The sequence below is a fragment of the Notolabrus celidotus genome, chromosome 3 (genome assembly GCF_009762535.1).
Source record: "Notolabrus celidotus isolate fNotCel1 chromosome 3, fNotCel1.pri, whole genome shotgun sequence".
NCBI lineage: Eukaryota > Metazoa > Chordata > Actinopteri > Labriformes > Labridae > Notolabrus > Notolabrus celidotus.
Window position 1 is genome coordinate 7,773,452 of NC_048274.1, and position 24,291 is coordinate 7,797,742.

Genomic DNA, 24,291 nt, shown 5'->3' on the forward strand with positions numbered 1-24,291 from the left:
ACTGGAACGCACTTAGACAGGCAAGGTTTATTAATGCTTTTAAGATGCACCATCGTTTCCAAGTCTTCAAATATCAATGTTTATGTCAGCCTTAGTCATCTTCAACAAATGCAAAAGGCCCCTTTACATCAGCGACACATACCAGGCTATAAGTCCACTGTAAACCCACGCACAATGAGAGTCTTTACAGAGAAAGAGCTGAATTCTGCAAAACGGTTTCACAGAGAAGGACGTTTAACCAGGAGAAGTCCGTTTAAATTCACTGTGAAAGTAAAGTCATTTTCAGACGCAAATGAATGTCCTGTAATTAAAGTCATACTATGATGTTTTCTTAAAGGCAAGGCAAGGCAACTTTATATGTATAGCACATTTCATACACGACCAGTACCTGATGACCTCAGAAAAGCTGATTCCTGGCTAAAACAGTAAAAAACAAACCATCTCACAAAGAAAACATCAGATGTTTCCTCGTGCACCTGCATGGTAAAGCATTGGTGTTTTGAAGTGGGAACAAAGTCATTTAGCCGAGTAATTGATCTGACTGTCTGATATCGGCTGGGATGGGTTTCCACAGATGTTAGCCGTAAGTCCTGTGCAAGTCGTGCAGACGCCGAAGGGTTCTCTGTGCATCTGAATGAGACGCCAAAAGCCACGATGAAACATTCTGATTACCTGAAATGAGAGCGCATTGGATGACACCTTCAAAGCCACTTATATTCTTAAGCTTATTTGAATTTATTCAATCCCCTAGTTCAAATTATATTAATTACTTTGTACTCTGTTATACACATATGTATATATGCTTTTATGCTTTAATAGATACAGTATGCCGGTCTTTGTGAAGTCATTTGGGGGCAAACTTGATATATCGATGAAATAAAGTGAATGTGAAACAGACCCTCAAGGGAAAATAACAATTTGTATAAGCCTAACACAGCTTAATATTTTATTGCAAAATGTTCATATTTAATGTTAAATGTTTTTATTTATTTTTCAATTATGTACACCAACCACTGCAGGCAGTAATGTAAGAGGCAGTGGTTGCAGAAATTTGGTTGGCTCTATTTATTTTTGCAAAGCCCTTACCACTTTTAGTCTTTCTGGGGCGTTAAATAGAAGCCAGGATTCTCATTTTGGATGGGGAAAGATTATTTGGCCTGCTAATTATTAAAGTTGAAACTATTTAAAGATATATGCTACATTTCCAATTATTTTTATTTTGAAATTCCAAATCAGATATAGCTGTAAATAGCTACAAAACATATTGAGGTGCTCTCTTATCAGTCTGAATCAAAATACTTGAGTAGAAACAGGGTTGATAATGTCAAATATATATTAATTCCCTGGCTGTTGCACATTTTCATATTACAGATGTCTTTTATTTTGAAAATCGTTTGTACATTCCTTTTCCGTCAGAATCTGCTGTTTGTAAATTTATTTTATTTATATTTTGGGACTGTTAAAAATGTTCCTTCACTTCTAAAATTGTTTCTGATTTTGTAAATTTGTTTTGTTCTTGGTGTAAGTGTTCAATGAAATTATGTTTCAAAAATTGTAAAAATGTTTTTCTAAATCAAAATTTATCTCCAAATTTGTAAAATTGTTTCATCCTTTTTAAATTTCCATTGCACTTCCCAGCCACCATAGTTTGCACAGGATTAAAAACAGACGTCCTCTGCAATTATTACAAATTATGAGAGGTCCCCTGGTAATACTAATTTTGGACAAAAAGTGCTTATGTTCTTAAAGTGGATATGCCACTCTGTCGTGTTTATTTTAATGTATATTTTGTTTTCTGCCTCTGACGGGTCAGTATCTAGAGAGATCACGTGTCTTTAATTATGATTGGTCAAGGGGCGGGGCAAAGACACGCGCAACAGAGCTTCGCAGGTGTGTACTACAGGTGCTTACCCACCTGTCACCTCATCATGTGTGTTTCCTTCAGTAGAATGGTGACCGGACATTATCTACCAAACAAAGTTAAGGAGAAGCTTCATCAGTGTCTTCAGGAGAAGTATGTTTCCCAGCCTTCAGCTTTATTCATGCCCTGGGTTTGTGAGAGTTACCTGTAACCTCCTCGGCTAACACCTGTCACCGTGCTCCTGCGTAATGACTGAACTGTTGAGCTGGCGCATGACCTCAGACCGTGCGTCGCGGAGAGAGAGATTATGGAGACGTTTTCTTCCTGCATCGCCACTGGACATGTGTGGATATTATCTCTTTCACTGCCAAGATAGAGTCCGGTTTCCATGCTGCTGAGAAGGTTTCGGACTTCTACCTTCCCCATTGGGCCATGCCATAAAGAGTGTCTGGAGCTGTCTGCTGGCTGTGGGTAAGTGAGTGAGTGGGGCATTATTTCCTGTGCTGCCAACGTCCCCTCATACATGCACCCAAGCCTCAATCAGGCCTGCAATGTCGGTTTTATTTGTAATGAATGCTGGCTTTTTGTGTGTCCATGATACTTTAGTCACATTAGAGTGTGAAAAGTGTTATTGTTTGTTTACGCACCTCCTTTAACTGGTAGTAATTTGTATTTGTGGTTGGATTCATAGTTAAAGGTATTTTTCTGTCAACATGAAGTCTGATAAGTAACACAGGAGTGTTCCTATGGTGGTCTAAGCTTGCTCTAAGTCAGAATTAGAGGGTATGGACTTGCATGTCATTTAATTTTGGTTCGACTTGGTACCAGAGGGCTAGTTTACTGCTGCCCTAGAATAGTTAAGTTGTGGTTTTGATTGATTTCATTAATAGGTTATCACACTGCGGTACCTTAATTTGATTTCTGGTACAGGGAAAGTTAATAATTATAATTTCATGTAGGTTTGAATACAGGACATTCAAGTTTAGAGCAGACAAAGTAGTCATATCACAGGGAAAGAACCCAGGGCGCTGTGTCTGTTGATACAAAGAAAGAGCTACACTTGTAAGGTACAGTAGTTGTTGGGATCTTCTTCTGAAGCATTACAGTATGGAGAGTTTTTTTGTTCACCCTTGTACTATCATCATTACGGCAAATTTTGTACAAGCGACACTTTGGATGCATCATGCTCAGACATAAGCATAGTTTGAATTTCTGGTTGAGGGTTCACACGGAGAAATGTGATGCTCACATTAGAGGTTGATGTGATATTACGGGAATTAGGGTCCATCACAACTGTCTCTACTTTTAAAGCTAAACTCCAAACCTATTTATTTTCCAGAGCCTATGAATAGTTGAACTGTGTGCATGTTAATATGATGACTGATGTGACTGGCTGCATGTGCTGCAACACTTGCTTATGTTTGATTGCTGTTTGCTGTGTCTGATGTATGATGGGTGTATCTATTGTTTTTCTGTGTCTTTATCCTTTGTGTAAAACACATTGAGCTTACCTGTAATGAATATGCTTTTTAAATACAATTGCTAATGTAACAGAACTTGCACAAACCTTATATAAAAAGTAGGAATGTAAACAATTAATCGAGTATCCACTATAGAGTTAGCAGGTGTAATCCAATCCACTTTATTTATATAGCAGATTTTTTTTAAAACTAAAGTTTACCAAAATGCTGCACACTGAGGTTTAAAATTAAAACACAGAACATGAAACACCATTAAAGAAATAAAATACAATAAAATAACCACAATAAAACGCATTAGAAACTTACTAACACTTAATTTCATTTCAGTGGGCAGCATTGTACTAAATTCATTATTCCACCAGATCCAGACCTACCACTGTTGAATAAATCACCATTATTCCACTGTACAGAGCAACAGTAGAGTGGCAGGACTGAACAATTAACATGCATGTCACATTCTATTTCATGAAAAGAACTACAGCTCATAAAAATTAATCTGAGAAGCACTTCCCCGTGTCAGCAGAGACTTCTTTATATCCAAATATCTGTTTCTCCCACTGTTTCAGTGTCCTACATGTGTGTGACAGAACTGTTACAGAGACCTTGGGAGCACTTGAGTCGGGCTGTGTGAACATGTGTCAGAGGAGTCTCTAATGGGACCACCACATTCCTAATATACAGTCCATCTGTAGCCCACTCGATGAATAACAACAGCTCTTTGCAATATTGACTCCTCCCTGCTCCCCCGTTTTAATCATTATGCCTTTGTCCTCTGTGGTAAAAAGTCCTGCAGGAAACATTCCATTACTGTGTTGCAGGGGGTTGTGGGTGGAGGTTGGGTTGTGGGGGGAGGCTGCAGAGCACGGGGCTCCTGTCACATCAGCTCTTTATTATTCATTAGGATCTCTTTCTTTTCCCTGCTTTAAAAGGACCTTGATAAGCTATGTTTATTCATACACTAACCTTTTTAAATATTTCCAAGAGCTCTCCAACAAAGACCTACCTGGCATACCTAATACCTAATCTTTGTTTCATTATTCAGTCCTCTTGCACTCAACTCTCACTTAAGATGCAATACATGAATTGTGCCCCCACACTTCTTCTTCTTTGTCTTTCTATTTGCTATCTCCCCCCCGTCTCTGTACCTGTCCCCTGCTTGCACTATCATTTCATTATTTATGTTTTCTGGCAGGCGTTTTTTGGTCCCTTTTTAAAAAAAAAAAATTGTATTAGTTCTATCTTCTTTCTTCCTCTCCCACCTCCTGTCTGCCCTCTTTTTTCTCTCTGGCTTTCTCTCATTCAGAAGTCCTTGCTTCTGCAGACAGATCCCTCAGGGCAGCCTACTGATTAGTGCAGTCACCCCCCTCCCCCCATCTCTCCACCCTTAGCTCACCTGCACAGTATTGTTGTTTTTTTTTAACTTATTTAAATTATTTATAATACTGAGGCGAGTGTCACAGTATATACTGCTAAAGAGTGGGAAGCAGCAGCATGAGGTTATTTCATATGCAATTTTCAAAATACAACAACACAGGGAAATGAAGCAAGTGAAATCACATAAACATTTTACAGTTAGGGCTGCTTAGCATTTGAAATACTGAGACATAAAATTAAATATTCTTATAGAGTTGGTACCAAATGTTTAGTTTTTTGTAATCCTTTAGGTGCATTTCGACCAAGAGTTCTGGTGTCTTTTAGCCCCCATAAGTACTTTCCCTGGAACTAAAATGTTCCTGTGCCCCCATTGTTGTCTGCGTTTCGACCGCGGGCTGAAGTCCCAGGTAGATTGTGCAAATCTGGCCAGTGACGTATGGAGAAAAAATAAAAGTAAATGCACTACAACACCAGACCAGTAGAGGGCAGGAAAACAAAGATGAATGCCATCACAGATGACACCATAGAAGCAGACGGACAGGCAGGTATCATTATGAGAAACACAACAGTTAGCCTGTTAGCATGGAAGAGACTCAGCTAGCGCTGTTTTAGATTGTGCTATATTTCATCACAGATGGATTCACTGAATCAACACGTGAGAGGAGATAAGCGCGAGTAGCAAAGACGTTTCAACACGGCTTTAAAATCCTTTTTAACTCAAAAAGCCGTGGCAGAGATCGGCCGGTGTTTTGGTTTAAAAAGGGACCCTGTTAACTGGAGACTCTCAGCCGGATGCATCCCTCATAAACGTCTTTAGACGATCATTAAATATCTGATGAGGATATTTTGAAATCTTAATAAAAAACTAAACTAGTTTGCATTCCCAGGAACTCCCTCTGTGTTCAACAGCTGTGTAAACTCCCAAACACCGTTACGTTCAGCTGAGGGTCTCCAGTTTACAGGGTCACTCTTAAAACCGTAACACCGGGAGAGACACAGCTTCTTCTTTTGAAAAGTACACACACACAAAAAAGATAGAACAAATGAAAGAAAGAAAAATCAAGTGAATCACAGACGTGTGTGATGTTATCGTGGACAGCGGGTGGAATAAAAACACTGCTGTTAATCTACCAGGCACGTTCAGCATTGCAGGCCCAGCTCCCCGAAAGCCCCGGGATCTTTGAAAAGTAGTACCCCCTTAGCAGGGGAGTTTTAGGGGGAAGAATAACTACCCCTGAACTAAATTTAGACTCTGGATCCACCGGTCAAAACGCACGTATTTTAGGGGTAAAGTCCCTCTGGTCGAAAAACGCCTGTTGTATCTGAAGTCTCTTTCACACACACACTCCTGCAATGAGCTCTGCCCTTCAAATTTTCCAAAGTAGCTCATTCACATATGCCCCTCACAGTCTCAGCGTGAAGTCTTCCCTGTTTCCCTGTTTCCCTGGGTGGGTGATGAGTCTCTGGAGGCAGGATGTTACACCTAAAGCACGCTTTGAAAGCCACAGTGTCAGGTTAGCAACATGATGGCGGCAAAAGCAACAGAGACCGAAGCTGGGATGACAGTTTCCGCAGTTATAACAATGCAGATTAACAACTCTCTCGACTCCCTGCCACTTCCTGCTGGAGTCTGCCTGTCAGACAAACAAATCTTCATCATTTAGATCCTCTGTGATCACGCTAAGTGGTGTCGTTTTCACTCTTGGTGATGTAGCAACATTTAAGTTGAAGCAAAGGGTGTCAGTCTAAGCTTATAGCCTCTTTGGACATCAAATGACAGATCTGTATGAAGTTAGATCAGTCTATAAATTAATAAGTAGAAACAGAAACAGAATATTGGCAACAGAAGCAGCTTTTTGTTGTTGTTTGGAAGGTATAAAATCTAAATTGATCCTCTAACCTCCATAAACCTTAATACAATATAACATTTAAGGTCTTAAGAGTGATCTAACCTGATCTGAATATGTCATACATTCATGGAATTTTCCAAATTAAAAAGAAATATTTAAATCAACTTCAGTATTAATGAGAAATACTAAATATTCACTGATTTCATAATTAACCTTTTAAATCCCGCTGTATAATTTTTCTTTATAATAATACGAGTCAAGCTTTGCTTTTTGAATGGCTTTTCAATTAGGGCATTATTCACATAAGGAATTCATTACTCCAATTTTGGCTACAGATACACACAGACACTGTATAATAAATGGATGTAGTATCCATGACATCCATTCCTGAAGCCCTGTTTTGAAGCCAATTGTAGGCGGGTGCCATATTGGAAATGCTGAACTCAACCTAACTTCTGTCGAGCTAGTTTGAGGCAGAGAGGCGGGCCTTTAGCCTCCTCGCTAACAGCTACAGTGTTCCCGTCAGTCAGGTCAGCTGTGCCTCTAATTATGCAAACCTCGTAATCTTAATATCTTCTAAACTGCTGAGTTATGAAAAATTCAGCCCCTGTACAGTGTGTGCCAGGAGAGAAATTAGCTATTCAGGCTAAACTCATTTTTTGAACCAGGCTGTAAACATGTTTATTTCTGCTGTAAAAACAGCTTTTTTGAATGGGTGTGTATGTGGTTGATGGTACTTTTGGAGCCAGCCTCTAGTTGACACTGGAGGAACTGCAGTTTTATAGCACCTCTGCATTTGCATGCGGAGAGCACAACAGAGGCATTTGTCCTTTGGTGCTCTTATAGCAGTATTTGTGCACCAAGTGGAAAGAAGTAGAGTAGCATGCATTTTGCAAAAAAGATTGAAAAATGGGAAAATGGCGCAAACTGGTGGCAGATGTGAGTAAATTGTGCACCCTAGATGACAATAGACCTTTCATATGATATAAAAAATCTTGTAAATTTACCCCAAAACCCCAATGTTTTTAATATCATGCCCCGAAAAACAAACAAAAAAGACAATAGTGAAAAATGGAGTGATTAAAAAATGGACTAAGGCTTACAGAGGGTTCAAATGTGGGTCAATGTGCAAGGGTTTGCACAGGTTGCATGAATTTCCAGAATACCTCCAGCTTTATTCTCACATCAGCTCACCCTGACTCCTTATGAAAATGTTTAAAGGTTTTTGGATACTGTTAAAGATGATGTTTTGTATCCTTCAGGAATCACAGGTAGAGAATTTCAACACTTAGCGCCTTAATTAAGCTACCTGTGAAGGTCCCATTGTGGCTGAGACTCTTTTCCCTCTCTTTCTAAAGGTTCACGATTGTTAGCGCATGGAATCATGTTCCTGTCCAGCTCCATTTGTCTTCCATCAGCGGCTCAGCAAACCTTACTCTGCTCCTCTATTATACCTCCGCCGCTTGGATAGATACAGTAGTTAGCACTCGCAGACATGTTCCTTTTTCTCCATGCCCACATCTGCCAGACTGCCAGCCACCCATGATACTTGGCAGAGTTTCACTGGCTGCAGACAGCGCTGTAGCAGCCCCACTGGCACCGCCAACACAATGCTAAGAGATGGGCCAGCTGTAAGGCCAGATACTGATGTACAAACACAGGCGCTGGTCCCAGTTAACACAGGTAATCTGCAAGGTTTCTAGAGCAGCAAGGCTCCAACACAAACATGGCCCCGAGCCAAGAGAAGAGAGATACTGCACATAGCCAACACACGCTGAATAAACACTTCCTACAAATTTCTGCTTTCCATTAGTGCGCTTACAATGGAGTCTGCATGTTTCATACAATAACAACCATTTATGCCTGTAACACAAACAACTCCCTCCTCATGCTGGTTATTTATTACACAACTCTATTGTTTACTAGACTCTGACTATTAATGGCATTCCACGGTGTCCCTTTTCTGTATGGCAGACCATAGCAGAACTTGAACCTTATTAAACGTCAGTGTGTTCACGGTAATATGTCCATGAGACAGCTGTCTTTGTTGCCAGACAGAAAATAAGAGATAAAGAGAGTAGGACAATAAGACAGCGCCAAAGAACTAAATGTTTTGGCTAAACCATTGGTAGCCATTAGCTGGTTATACTGGAGTCAGAGGACAAAAAAACTGACAGCCAATCAATTTACATCCCAGAAAAAGTTGGTAATAAAAAAGTAAACAGGCAACTTGTGTAAGCCTGCAGCTGCTGTGCTCTGAGCACCACCGAGGAGAGGAGAGGAGAGGAGAGGAGAGGAGAGGAGAGGGAGAGATGAGAGAAAGAATTTGAACCAACTTTCTACTGGAACAACGTTGCCAACTGTGGCTTTAACTGTAAACACAACACAGGAGGTACAATTTCTGTTTTTAAAGACTAGTTTTTAAATGCCAAAGTAATATTTATTTTGAAACACAAGGCAGAAAGCCTCAGTCAGATTATTGTGCCACCCTGTTTTCCTGGTCTTATTTTACCATCAACAAGGTGTGTAAAGGTACATGTGTTCAGACCTGTTGTGACGCGAATAGACCTCTGACATTTACTCACCAAACAGAAAATGTGCTCGCATTAGGTGCTTTGAAGGGATTCTGCATGATTCCAAAGACCTTTCTGGAGTCCTTGAGCTCCCTTGTCCCATAGGTTCCTCTGGATCTCTGCTGTGGACATGCCAGACTCCAGCTGATACAACTACTACTATCCGTCTCACCACTATCATCTCTCTCTCTCTTCACCTCCCTCTATCCCTCTCTCCAACACAGTCTCAGCAGGTGTGTGTCTAACATGAGGCTGGTCCTGCTGGAGGTTTCTGCCTGTTAAAGGAAGTTTGTCCTTGCCACAGTAACTTGCTAAATGCTGCAAAGTGCTCTGCTCATGGTGGATAAAGATGAGATCAGACTGAGTCCTGTCTGTAAGATTGGACTGGATCTTATCCTGTCTTGATGTTGGGTCTTTGTTGATAATGGAACATAGAGTACGGTCTAGACCGGCTCTGTTTGGAAAGAGTCTGAGGATAACATATGTTGTGATTTGACGCTTTATGAATAAATAATGATGCGCATTTTTTTGCACCACAAATGTCCAGTCATAAGAGCTAAGTGGGCTCATTTGGAGAAGGATGCTTTTGATCCATATAAGTTCACAGAACACTTTTAGCTGGTGAATCAAAATATATTTATATGCATACATTTATAAACAAACAGCAACAATACTTAGTAAGCAATGTATGGGTGCTTAACTTTTCACGTCATGCTTTAAGACATGGGTTCCCAAACTTTCCAGGCCTTGACCCCCAAAATATAGGTGCCAAAGACTCACGACCCCCACTGTACCTGGATGTAATTTAATGTTGGTTCATACTTGATTTAGCTGGTCTGCAGAAAATTAGCTTAGCTACATGTACATGTGGCTGTGTTTCCTTTGCTGTTATGAATTAACTGCTGCCACTGAGGCTTTTGATAATTAACTTTAAACTAACCCTAACTCAAACCATAACCAAGAGTCATCTAAAGAAAGGCAGGAAATGCATTTGCCAGGTTTCATTTCTAAATAAATTACTAAAAAAAAAAAACCATTTACAGTAATAGCAATATACCAAATTTAAATTAATCTTGCGACCCCCAATTACTGTCTGGCAACCCCCACTTTGGGAACCCCTGCTTTAAGACACTGAGTTACTCTCTCAGTCTGACTGATAAACACCTCCGTCTTCCTTTCTGTCCCTATCAGAACAAAGAGACAACATTTCATCCAAGCTCTCACATTATGAGGTGATCGCTTGGATTGAAAATGACAGACACGAGCTACACCGCCGACAAAATGGCGGAACACGAGGGAAAACAGGCAGAGGTTCAAGCGTAGCAGGAAATATCTGTTTCAGTTGACAGCTATCGAGTACATCAGGGAAATGTTTATTAGTGAAATTAATTACTAATTTAGCGACTGCACCAGTTTCCAATTATTCCATCTGGGTTACTTTATTTTTCATTTCTACTTTCCTATGTGCTCTAGCATGCTGTCAGCCCCGCAGCGCTGTCAATCTCTATATAGATCTGCCTGTTTGTTTTTCCCTCTCTCTACCATTCTTCCTTCAGATGAACTGTCACATCCCCTCCGCTGAGCATCAATCCACTCCCCGCAATCTGCCCCAAAGTTACTGATGCCAAATCCATGACGGCCTCACTCAATCCACATTTTCCACCCAATGGGATTTGAGGACACATAAACCAAACCTTGCTTGGATATGCACATTCCCGCTTGGACTCATCAATCAGGCCTCGTGGGAGCTGCTGTGCTCCAGATTGGTTTTTAGCTTTCCAGTGAATTGATTGAGAAAAAGAAACTTAAAGTAATGTGTTTGCCAATAAGTTGCCACACCGGCTCGATTTGAAATGGCATTAGGCATCCTGACTGCTTCTACCTGCGATTACTAAGGTTTTCTCACGCCGTTTTGGAGTACTCCTACCGTCTCTATAGGCCACACAAACTATCAGACTGTGTTAAAGTACCCTCCGATATTACCTGCTGCCTACAGTGAGAAATAGGAGTTTGTGTGAGGCAGGAAAATGAGTGAATGTGAAGGGGAGTAGGAGGGGGTGAGAGAAACGTGTGGAGAGAGTGAAAGCTCAGCAGCGAGGGGAGAAATCTGAAGGGGGATGGAAGAAAGAGCTGCGATTCAAATGCTGCAATCTGACAGAATAATTTATTGAGTTTCTGCAGCTTGGTAAAGAGTTTCTGATAAATGGAGCAAGTCACACTGAACTGTTATCAAAAAATGAGAAGAGGGTCACAGCTATTGGGAAAATATATAGAAAAAATCAGAACCATCCATCCATTTGGTGCACTGGCTTATCCTTGAGGGTCGTGGGCGGGCTGGAGCCAATCCCGGCTGACAGCGAGGTGAGAGGCGCGATACACGATGGACAGGTCAGCTGTCAATCACAGCACTCAATCTGAACTACATCCTTCAATTTGTTATTTAACCATGACAGACTTTGAAGGGGCGGCATTGTCTCCCCGCCTGGTGTTTGAACAGACAAAGTCTCATCCTCTAAAAGCTACAAAGTCTTTTCCTGCGATTTATAAATCAACTTGAAAAGGGAAGAAGTGAAACTCCAGATATTGGATCCGACTGATTAAAGATACATGCAGGATAAGTGAACCCCGTTTAAGTGTGTGTTGCTGTATACACATGAATAAACGGGGAAATGTAGGTCATTATGATTGAGAGGAAACATTAAAGAGAATAAGTTCAGCCGAGAACTTCAAAACATCTCTGAGTGCTTGCAAACAACGTTACATCTACTTAAAACTTAATTTTAACAATTAGAAGTAGGATGTTCACAAAGTTTGAGAGCTAGGAGGTTTCCGTTTGTCTCTGTGAGAAAAGGGAGACACGGTTTGAGACCACTGAACCGGGATGAAAGTATGAATTTTAAATAGGGGGTTGTCTCATAGTCTACCTAAATGTGGGTATTACTTTTAGAAAGAAGAGGTGTTTGGTAATATGGTGCCATAGTGGACATTAGGGTTGCAAAGGGGGTGGAAAGTTTCTGGTAAATTTCCATGGGAAGTTAAGCTGGGCGAATTTTGGAAATATTCCAAATTTTAAACTTTCCATGGGAATTATGGGAATTGAGGGTAATTTAATGGAAAGGTGTCATATCCCAGCATAAATATTTGTCTTGTTATAAGCAGACATCCATCCAAAATAATACAATTAAAACAGATTTATTTGTAAGTAGAACTTTATCAAGTATTTTATTGAACAATCAAATCTTTCATTGAAGAACAAAAACATGAATGTTGAGTTAGATATGACTCATCCCCCTGACCCAACCCATTCAAAAATTAACAAAAATGCAATCCCAATATAGTCCCATTCAAAATGTTAGATGAAAAGAGCCCCTCACCCTCCAAAAGAGTCCCATTCAACGTGCAAATAAAAAGCATCTCCTTGCATGAAGTCTGGTTGTTTTAGTCAGAATTATGCTAAAATATATTTTCCCCAACTATATTTAAGTTCCCTATTAAGAGCCAACCTTCAATTTAGTGAATTCCTGGTTTATTCATGTTTATTACCATAAATTCCCATTAATTCCCATGGAAAGTTTCCAACTTTGAACATTTCTGGAATTTCACAACCCTAGTGGACATACTTTCAGTCATATCAGTCTGAATGCACAACAATGGTTATCGAACATTATTTTGGCTTTAAATGCCCATCCCTACAACTTATATCCGTCTCACCACTATCATCTCTCTCTCTCTCTCTCTCTCTCTCTCTCTCTCTCTCTCTCTCTCTCTCTCTATCCCTCCCTCCAACACGGTCTCAGCAGATGTGAGTCTAACATGAGTCTGGTCCTGCTGGAGGTTTCTGCCTGTTAAAGGAAGTTTGTCCTTGCCACTGTAACTTGCTAAATGCTGCAAAGTGTATAATGATTCGCATTTTTTTGCACCACAAATGTCCAGTCATAAGAGCTAAGTGGGCTCATTTGGAGAAGGATGCTTTTGATCCATATAAGCTCACAGAACACTTTTAGCTGGTGAATCAAAATATATTTATATGCATACATTTATAAACAAAACAGCAACAATACTTAGTAAGCAATGTATGGGTGCTTAACTTTTCACGTCATGCTTTAAGACATGGGTTCCCAAACTTTCCAGGCCGTGACCCCCAAAATATAGGTGCCAAAGACTCACGACCCCCACTGTACCTGGATGTAATTTAATGTTGGTTCATACTTGATTTAGCTGGTCTGCAGAAAATTAGCTTGATGTTGGGTCTTTGTTAATAATAGAACATAGAGTACGGCCTAGACCTGCTCTGTTTGGAAAGAGTCTGAGGATAACGTTTGTTGTGATTTGGCGCTATATGAATAAAGACTGATTGATTTAAATCGGAGATTGCACTTTCAAAACTCGAGAAACTGGTCTCTTTGAAATGTTTTCTTTTCACTATTTTCAATTGAATATACTCTCTTACATTATTTTTTAAACATTTTTTTAACATTTTACTCAGTGTCCAAATTTTTTGGAATGGGGGTTGTAAAGTGGGTTACCATATACTATGCATAATTATGGTAAAATACAAGGTGTTTGTATATTTAATTATGTTTAAACACCCCTCTGTGTACTGTTGTTGTGATCCTCAAGCTTTTAAACGGCTTATAGCTGGGAGTATTGGTCTCAGCTGACTTGGAGTTTAAACTTATAAAGAAAAATCAATGGGCAGACTCGATAAGGAGCTGTCTGTGCTTTGTCTTGTTAATATTTAAAAAGGTTTGGTCCAGGAGTTTCCGCTGTGGAGCCACTTCTGAAGACCGTGTTACTGTAAGAGTGTTTTGTTTTCACACAGGATGCTGACAGACATCTTCAGATACTGGCATTCAAAAGCCCATTAAATATATATAGTTTTGAATACCAGCCATTTAAATAGGATTTCTGCACATCACATTACATTTGTATGCTAATATGAAAGTCCGTTCAGCAGAAACTCATGAGAAACATTACCCTAACTTTTCCCTTCATGTCAGTGGACTGCCACTTAAATTTAATCTGCTCCTGATGTTTAAAACCACTCAGTAATTGAAAAAGAGTAGCAGGGGATACACAGAAGTTCGGGGCTCATGACACTATCTATAGAAGTTGCAGAAGAAGACTGAATTTCTTTATTAGGTTTCCATTGCAGAAACATGACATTTTGAGCCTGGTTTCAGCTCTGACACTTTTTGATTTAGCAAACCTCGAATCCTACACTGCAGCAGCAAGATTAGAGCAGAATGTCATCTGCTGCTGAATTCCTTATGTGAATGCCAAATATTAAAATATCTACAATGGGGTTCATCATTATAAGTTTGCCTGACGGCTCTTTGTGGCACCGTGTCCTCTGAGATTCTGCTGCTGACACGTTGGAAATATGTTTCATGAAAGAGCTGTTTTAAGTGTGGCGCTGTCACAGGGCTCTGAACCCCCTCTGTCTGCCTACAAACAACACCTCTTTTTGGTTGAATTACAGGTGCAGCATGTGTTCAAGCACAATAATGAACACAATGAACCCTCCGTCCGCACACACATAATGTGCTGTAAGGTCAATTACTTCAATCGCAAATGGATATTACGGCAGCAGCCTGATAGCTTGATATGGGTGAAGGTAAGGTTATATGATGGCAAATAAAACAGTGATTTGCAAAAGTGATTGCTTGCCTCGTAAACACTTTCGATGGCCACAGCGTGCAGAGACAAGTTCCCTGATTGCTTATTGATCATGAATGAGTACCTCAGTGAGAGGAGATCAGCTCAAGGTTACAAAGGTTGGTCAAACAGCCACCAGGCCTGGCACATTTCTGTTATTAATGCTTCACCATGTTCATTTGTGGCGAGTCCGTTCATCGTAAAGCATTTTTTAACATAATCCATTTTGTAACTTTATCATTAGCGCTGTTAAACAGCCTCTCTATGCTGTTATGTGTAGGTGGAGATGATCCACCTCAGAGCTATCTGTTAGCGTCCTAAGACTCATTGTTTTGATTCATGTCATTGCCCTCATTGGCACTGTCTTAAGAAGCTGCAAGAAGTTGATTTTAACTTTAAAACTCCCAACTCCCAGTGTATGCTAGCCTCCTAGCATCAAAGAGCGAGAAGTTTACAGACACAGTCAACAAATAAAAGCACAACCTGTACGAGTGATGTGAGTTCTGGTGTTGGTGGCTTTCTGGTTTCTGATTGTATTCTAGTGTAGTCAGCTTTGTTTGAGAGAGCTTTGGTCATATGCAGGAAAACAACCTTTGGAGGAGACCAAAACAGGCAGAAGCCTTGACCATGGCCCAATCTCAATGTCCACCCTCAAGCACTCACTGACTTTGAGGCACGTTCCCGCTAAGTCTGTAAGGGCTTAGGGCTGTCCCACTGTCAAATCATCAGGTGTGTGAGGGATCTCTCACAGACTTTTTGAGCCCTTTTTGCCCCCTTTCCATAAGGGGGCATTTTTGCAGACTTAGCGAAAGGGAATTACCCATAGTTCATAGCATTGTGACGTGAAACACGGGATTCCCAGCGGAAGCCTGTGAGCATGGAAAGGTAGAAAAACGTAAAAAAGTTTGCTTGTAAGTATAAATGTAGAAAACAGCCTTAATCTATGCATCTTCACACATATGTGTATACAGTATAATTTATAGGTATATAGCCTATTAGTATATTTATTGTTATATAGCCTATTTTTATATTTTAAATGTTGTGGTTAAGCAGTCTGTACAGTAAGAGTCTGGATCACATGGCAGTCAGTCATCCCTAACGGAACTAACGGAAAAGAAACTTTGCAGGAAAAAGAGGCCTTGGACACAAAACACTCAAATACTAACTACATATCACCACAGCATAGGGATGTGAGAAACATTCGTACAACATGTATTTATTTTTTAAAGTTTGACTGCTCCCCCATTCAAATGAATGGGGGAGACGGATTTTTTTACCTATACTGCAGCCAGCCGCCAGGGGGCAGTCACACTGCTGAAAGCCTCACCACCAGCCACCGGAACCTCTCCCTTGAGCAGCACCTCTTGGTGACAGGCAGTACTGCAATGTACACTATGCTGATAACTGCACGAGTATGCTCACAGTTTCAGCCTAGGCAGCACAGCAACACTGGCAGCACATCAGGCGGTGGAGTACATCAGGCGGTGGAGTACATCAGGCGGTGGCTTACATCAGGCGGTAATGCACATCAGGCGGTGCTTGAACGAGGGCCCGCACATAGCCACTTGCGGTTTTAATTATTTATTTGTACTGTAAATAGCAACACACCTTTTCTTGTAATATATCCACTTGCGACGCCTTATTTGATTTACACACAAATACCATCTAAAGCCAGAAACACTAGACAGTAATGATGGTGCAAGAGTCTTTGTGATTCTATATGCCGGGTTAGAATAAAAATGACTTTATTTTAAAGTTAAAGCTGTACATGGTGTAGGCACTGATCTAATTAGTGAGATATACTCACGAAGAGAAAGTATATGAAAGAAACAGCATGTCCGCTCGGTCGGGTGCAATGTTCAGAGTAGATGGGCATGTGTGCATATCATGTGCTTTTTCATGAGAAATAGGGGAGACATTTGGTAGTCTTGTGTGATAATCTATAGGTTCTTAGAGGAAAGGGGGATCAGCCAAGGATTGTAAACCATATTTCAAAGGAACTGAGCAAGATAAAAAACTCCTCAACACTCCTTTGCTCTCCTCCATTCCCCAGCTGTGAGTATCAATCATTCTCTAATATTCCCAGCATGTCTTCGGGGTCTCTCTGCTCGGGCCCTAGAGCCCAGCTTATGGCATCCTTCAGATCTTTCTCTCTTTCATGTGAATGCTCACTCCGACTCCAACATTTCCGACCAGCATTAAGATTTAGGTTGGGCTTTGACGTGTAAGAATAGGGCCGGGGTTTTTCTTTTGTGCTTGATGAAAATGCTCCGCAAATTTGAGAGGTCAGTGGCCAAAATGATCAGAATGGAGAGCAGCGATGGAAGTTCAGTTTAAAGAGACGCATCTGGGATGAAGCAGAAGTTTGAACTCGCTTTGAGCCCTGCACTTCTTTAACTTTATCAAAGTATAAGGACATAACAGCGCTTTTCTGGGATAACAGAGGAGTGTAAAGAAAAGTTCAGAAGCTCAAATATCTCTCACGTGATATTTCAAATTACAGCCTTAAATTTGGGATATGGAATAAATGCTGCATTTGTATTGTCAACAACATCCGCTCTCTCTTCTTTTCCTTCATCAACAACCGCTCTCTTCTTCTCCTTCAACAACACCACTCTCTCTCTTCTTCTCCTTCAACAACTGCTCTCTCTTCTTCTACTTCAACAATCGCTCTCTTCTTCTTCTTCTTCAGCAACAACTGCTCTCTTCTTCTCCTTCAACAACAACCACTCTCCCTTCTTCTTCTTGAACAACAACCGCTCTCTCTTCTTCTCCTTTAAAAACCACAACCACTCTCTCTTCTTCTCCTTCAACAACAACCACTCTCTCTTCTTCTTCTACTACAACAGCAACCGCTCTCTCTTCTTCTACTTCAAAAACAACCGCTGTCTCCTCTCCTTCAAAAATGCTCTCTTCTTCTCCTTAGACCACAACTGCCTTCTATTCTTCTTCAACAACAACTGCTCTCTCTTCTTCTCCTTCAACAACAACGCTCTCTCTTCTTCTCCTTTAACAACAACGGCTCTCTCTTCTTCTCCTTCAAAAACAACCGCTGTCTCCTCTCCTTCAACAATGCTCTCTTCTTCTCCTTAGACCACAGCTGCTTTCTCTTCTTCTTCAACAACAACCGCTCTCTCTTCTTCTCCTTTAAAATCCACAACCGCTCTCTCTTCTTCTCCTACAACAACACTCTCTCTTCTCCTTCTTCAACAACCGCTCTCTCTTCTTCTCCTTAAAAAACAATGCTCTCTCTTCTTCTCCTTTAACAACAACGCTCTCTACTTCTTCAACAACAACCGCTCTCTCTTCTTCTCCTTCAAAAACAACTGCTGTCTCCTCTCCTTCAACAATGCTCTCTTCTTCTCCTTAGACCACAACTGCTTTCTCTTCTTCTTCAACAACAACAGCTCTCTCTTCTCCTTTAAAAAACACAACCACTCTCTCTTCTTCTCCTTCAACAACAACCACTCTCTCTTCTTCTCCTTCAACAACAACCGCTCTCTCTTCTTCTCCTTTAAAAACCATAACCACTCTCTCTTCTTCTCCTTCAACAACAACCGCTCTCTCTTCTTCTTCTACTACAACAGCAACCGCTCTCTCTTCTTCTCCTTCAACAACAACCGCTCTCTCTTCTTCTTCTACTACAACAGCAACCGCTCTCTCTTCTTCTCCTTCAAAAACAACCGCTGTCTCCTCTCCTTCAAAAATGCTCTCTTCTTCTCCTTAGACCACAACTGCCTTCTATTATTCTTCAACAACAACTGCTCTCTCTTCTTCTCCTTCAACAACAACGCTCTCTCTTCTTCTCCTTTAACAACAACGGCTCTCTCTTCTTCTCCTTCAAAAACAACCGCTGTCTCCTCTCCTTCAACAATGCTCTCTTCTTCTCCTTAGACCACAGCTGCTTTCTCTTCTTCTTCAACAACAACCGCTCTCTCTTCTTCTCCTTTAAAATCCACAACCGCTCTCTCTTCTTCTCCTACAACAACAACACTCTCTCTTCTCCTTCTTCAACAACCGCTCTCTCTTCTTCTCCTTAAAAAACAATGCTCTCTCTTCTTCTCCTTTAACAACAACGCTCTCTACTTCTTCAACAACAACCGCTCTCTCTTCTTCTCCTTCAAAAACAACTGCTGTCTCCTCTCCTTCAACAATGCTCTCTTCTTCTCCTTAGACCACAACTGCTTTCTCTTCTTCTTCAACAACAACAGCTCTCTCTTCTCCTTTAAAAAACACAACCACTCTCTCTTCTTCTCCTTCAACAACAACCACTCTCTCTTCTTCTCCTTCAACAACAACCGCTCTCTCTTCTTCTCCTACAACAGCAACCGCTCTCTGTTTTTTTAGATTAATTGGTGCCAATATTTGTTGTCTTACTTTAAAAAAATGCTGAGGTCTAGACCTGACATCTTGGTACTTTAAAAGATGGTTGGTTTTATTTCTGTGGTAACTCCTGAGAGATTTGACTTAAGTTGCGTGAGCAGGTTACCTAACCCCTCATATTTTCCTAAACTCCTTAAAACTGAACATACTCAAACAAAATACAGGCAGCCCAAGAGGATAAACTAAGGCTGGAAGATTGCTGTGAGGTTTTAAGCTGACAATACTTGCAAAAACTCAAATCTCATACAGTATTCCCAATGCACCTCCATCTTAGAGAAATCAAATTTATACACTGCTTATTTGATTTTGCCACACTCAGTGGCTGTGTTTTCCAGTCGGAGGACTGCTGTGTCTTTTTTTCTTTTAAAAATCAAAGAAAGGCAGTTTGGTGAATGGAAGGTAATTTTGAAAGTGGTAAAAAAAGCACTCTGGTTAAGGTGAGGGGAAGATTATCATCGAATTGAATATTGATAAAGGTTTACGATACATTTTGCAACTATACAGATTAGAAATTATTGTCACAGTGACATCTTTTTGTTTTTTAAATATGTTTTTTTATCCATATCCATCAGAGGTCAACAATTAATAAAACATATAATATACACTAAGAATTAGATTACAAATTTAAATAAGATGTGGTCGTATTTTATCTTAGAACTCATCCGATGAGGGGCGCTGATGGCCTAGCGTTATAAGTGCCCCACATACAGAGGATACAGTTCTCGTCGCAGAGACTCCCGGCCACGACTATTTGCTGCATGTCTTCCCCCCACTATCTACTCCCCATATTTCCTGTCTCTCTTCAGCTGTCCTATCAATAAAGGCAAAAAGCCCAAAAATATAAGTTTAAAAAAAAAAGGAGAACTCATCCGGTGAAAAATTGATATATAGTTCCTTATGTTAAACTCTGGATGACATTCTTCTTTTATTTTAGGTTAAATCAGTCCTACTTAGAGAGTGTTGCTTCACTGCTCCCCAATTAACCTTCCTTTAAAATGATGTTCTTCAGAAACTGGCTGCCGAGCTCCCCGGTTATGCACCGTCAGCGGCATTCACAGCATACATGTTCCAACGTCGAGGTCACCAATGTGGAAGTCGAAAGACGCGAGATGAGACGAGGCAGGCTTGAGGGAAGTCAGTCTTTACTCCAGACTTCCAATTTACAAATGCATACCAAAAACACTTCCTACTTCCTATTTATCCACCTCAATTCTTCTTCTCCTCCCTCCCCTCATCTGGTGTGAAAATTCCACCCCCTAGAGTCCACCACAACTTAAGAATACTACTGTAATAGTACATATCTGTCATAACAACTCACACCTCTTCCATCCTGAGAACCGTAAATTAACTTCCTAAATAATGTTTTCTGAACAATGCTCAGACTGTAAACTAATAGAAAGAAAAAAAGCAGCATAGAGTGTTAAATTACAACTTAATTGTTCACACAGAGATTCCCGTGTGGTTCCCCGAGCAGTTTGCTATTTTTAAGTTGCTTCAAATGTTGGAAAACATGAGGACCTACATTTCACTCCACCACCTGCTGCCAAGCATGAAACTGAACAAGATGAAGTCGTTTGAGAGTAATTTGCTGCCTCAGCTTTCCCTCCTTCTTTATTTGTTGGTTTATTCAAATTTCAGCTACACCTTGCTCGGTTGCATGTTGTGTTCACGCCCCTCACTTTATTGGAGCTGCGCGGCCACCAGAGGAGGTGCAGGATGACAAATGAGGGAGGAAGACACAGCGGGAGGTCATAGGGAGGTAGCGTGCTACCTCTCGCTGGGTAAATAAATAAGCCGTGGTGCTGTCAGCACCGGCGAATATTCATCAGAATAATAGCCACCTTGGGGTTGGTTAAATGTTCCAAGGAAACATCAAGGTCAGTCTGTGTGCCCTAATAACACAACAAACTTCAGGACACGTCTCATTTGTGTCTTTAGGAAGCAGCTGAGGCTTATGGAGAAATAATGTTAGAGACAAATGTGTTGTTTCAGTAATTAATCAATTTTTATCCGCAGCACATCCTTGAACTTGTGATCTGAAAATGTTTATCCGTGCTCCACATTTTGCACAAAGCAATAAATCACCAGCTAGCGTGTCATTAAAAATATTGATCCTTTCCATATGACACCTTTCGTGGCATTTCATCTTACACAACAAAGACTCAGACTCTGGAGAGACTCTGATGTCTTCTGGACATGTCTCTCTACCAGACATTCATTGTGCTGTTGTCACACCGCCTGCCATCGTTCTGAACCTCAGAGAACATGTAAAATGTTTCCCCAGTGCCGTGTTTTCTGCGTCCTTGCCTGCAAGACGGACGGATTGCACTTAGATTATTTAAGTTAATATGCACCTGAAGCACAGTTAGACTCTACTAAAGGGATATTACTCACCTGAAGCACTGTCTTGATTATGCATAATGGGCCTTTATGTGGTTACATCATGGTGCAGTTTATGATTTGCATTTGGGGAATTCTCTTGTAAAAATTTGACTTGAACTCCTTTATGATAAATTATTCACATTCAGAGGCGACTGAGATTTAATCTGTTTATTTTCTGTATCAAATATTCAGCCATAGAAACACATTCAAATGCATATGTCTTTTAATTCCTTCACTTTACAGAATCTTAAAAGAGTACGCTTTAATGAGGTTAAACTTTCATCTAGGGCTGCAACGATTAGTCGACATAATCGATTACGTCGACTATAAAAATTTGTCGGCACAGAAAATGTTGCGTCAACGCCTCATATTATTGTTGTTAATCGTTATTGTGTTATGATAAAATTACATGCTGGCCAGTACATGTTCATTTGTAGCTGCAGTGCATAACCAAAAGTACAGGGGGCAGTATCGCTCCCACTGTTTACATTCTGCATGGAAACAGAGAAGACGAACACATGAACTATGGCGGATCGCACAGACTGAAGCTCAAAAAACCTGACCCAAAATGTCCAAAGTCTGTGAAAGTTTTATCCAGAACAAAGCAGCGAAACAGGTGAAGTGCAAACTATGTGAAGTGCAAGTCTCATTCCATGGCAGCACTACGGCAATGCACGAACACCTGAAACGCAAACATCCTGGAGCCGTGGTGTCTTCAAATACCCCACATGGGTGAGTTTCGGGTTATGTTGATAGCTCGTACATTGTTCATTTTCAAGTACTGTTTACTTTGTGCTTTAGTCAGCTGCCTTAAATATAAATACTTAACGTTACTATGACGTTTGTGTCGTACGTTTAACTGTCGGAATACCGTAGTTGTTGCGTGCTAAGCGCAAGCTAGCGTAGCTTGTCTTTACTTGTCTCTTTTCTGCTCCCGTTACCAGCGTTCATTCTTAGTTGTAAAAATCCATCCAATTTGTCTGTTTTGAAGCAGATTACTATTAATTTAATAAAATATTTCCGCAGTAAGAAATCTGTAATAATTTGTTTAACTTAATATAATACAATAACAACAATACTCTGTTTCGTTCCTTCTATTTTAGTTGTGCTAAGCAAAGGCGTGTGGGTGACTTTGTGATGAGGAGAGGCTCATACACCCCTCAAATGGCTGATGTCTGGACAGAGAGCATCCTCCTTTGTATAATTTATTTTATTTTTTCCTTTCATTGTGATCACAATGATATAATATCTCAAAAATATATTTAATATGTTACAAGTACATGTTCGACGTGTCATTATTTGAATCTGCTTTGGAAATTATGTTGTCAGAGACTGACAACAAGTTGAATTTCACAGGTGTGCAGACTGAAGCAGTCAAAAATACTTGAGCCAAATAATCGTGACTAATCGACTAATGGAAAAAATAATTGATAGATTAGTCAACACCAAAAATAATCGTTAGTTGCAGCCCTACTTTTGCCCATGACCGCCGTCGCCTCTTTAGAGTCCGTGCCCAGCTCCTGTGTTTGTGAAATCATGAAACCGCATTATGTTGAAATGTACATGAGTGAAAGACACATGGTCAATTTAACCTTTCACAGTGGAAATACCAGGCTTTCCTTTTTAATAGACTGTGCAGGTGGAAAACAACTTGAGTACTTCATCTCATTTTTAATGGGTTGAATTTTAAAGACTGAAAAGCAGTCAAGGCCTTGAGTTACAGCATCAAGAGCAGTTATTAATACATCAAGTAATTAGCATGCTTCTGAGTGCTATGAATGAATGTAATTGCAGCAGCCCTCTCTCCCACCTTACCTCTCTCTTAAATTTGACAGAAATGGAAATTCCACCATGACCCCTTGACCCCGTGCATTATTCAGGTGAGCAGTATACCTACTATTTATCTCACAAAATAGCCCAAGGCTCCGGGTTTTTAGCACGTGTTGAAACCTCTGCAAGGCTCTGGAGAGTCGAGGCGGGGATTTATTACCCTTCACACACCCTTTTGGCTTCTTGAAAAATACCTCCCTTTGGATTAAATGTTAAAGACTAAGGCGCTCACATTTTGTAGGGAAACTAAATTAACCTATGTACCCTGAAGCTCTCTTCTCCTACCTCACACTAAAAAGCCCAAAAGTGCATAAAGCATAATGTTAATGTCAATGATACAGATGGAGAGCAGAGGCACTTTGAAGACGCCCACACAAACACACCGACTGCTCTTTTACATTACTCTATTAAATCACTGTGTGCATACAGTTTGCATGATGAATGTACTGTACATTAGAAATATCAGAGTAATGCCAAATATAACTTATATGAGGGTCTATATATTGTATGTAGATGTCCATTCATACAGCTTTAATCCCCTTGTCTGATTTTCTTTTGTTGATGTTATTACAGAAGACGAATCATCCATAATACCACGTCATTACTTCTTAATTCACCTCTTTACTCTCCTCTCTGCTACTACATGGAGACATCTTTTAATGCATGTATTCGCACTGATTGCATTAAAAGCCCACTTGTTAGTTGAGTAGAATAATGCAGCTCATCAGGCTTCAATTATACGTTCTTAAATGATCTTGAAGGATAAAGTCAAGGACTGGCTGCTCATGAAGGCATCATGCTCAGTTTTATGTTTGTGATGTATAATGTTTGTTTTCTGTCAAACTTTCTGTCAGATGCCTTGAAGTAGTGATAAGATTCATTTAAACGTACCCAGTGGA

General features: G+C 40.4%; 1 long non-coding RNA gene across 1 annotated transcript; it reads left to right on the plus strand.

Annotated features, from left to right (window-relative positions):
• Positions 1-1,866: 1,866 nt before the first annotated feature.
• Positions 1,867-24,291, plus strand: LOC117810053. The gene is made up of 3 exons (XR_004630677.1): positions 1,867-2,332; positions 23,398-23,442; positions 23,966-24,291. It is a non-coding gene; the product is annotated as an uncharacterized LOC117810053 (long non-coding RNA).